Source organism: Myotis brandtii, unplaced genomic scaffold (assembly GCF_000412655.1).
Source record: "Myotis brandtii unplaced genomic scaffold, ASM41265v1 scaffold1135, whole genome shotgun sequence".
Lineage (NCBI taxonomy): Eukaryota > Metazoa > Chordata > Mammalia > Chiroptera > Vespertilionidae > Myotis > Myotis brandtii.
Genome location: NW_005353910.1, coordinates 315,798 through 316,218, shown reverse-complemented (window position 1 = coordinate 316,218; position 421 = coordinate 315,798).

Below are 421 nucleotides of genomic sequence, written 5' to 3'. Positions count from 1 at the left end.
GATCAGCCCTGCTCTGTGCCTGATAGGGGTGAGCTCCCCAATCCCCTGATCGCCCTGTGGCTCTGTGTGTGACAGGGTGCGGCGCCCCAACCCCCACCCCCCCACGGGCCCTGCTCTGTGTGTGACAGGGTAGAGCCATAACCTCTCCATTGGCCCTACCCTGAGTGTGACAGTGGCGGCGTCCAACCCCCCTCCACGGGCCTTGCTCTGTGTGTAACTGGGTAGAGCCATAACCTCCCCATTGGCCCTGCCCTGAGTGTGACAAGGTGCAGCTCCCCAACCCCCTGATCCGCCCTGCTCTGTGTGTGACAGGGGGCGGTGCCCCAACTCCCCTATCGGCCCTACTCTGTGAGTGACAGGGGGGAGCTCCTCAACCCCCTGATCGGCCCTCCTCTGTGCATGACAGGGGGGAGCTCCCCAA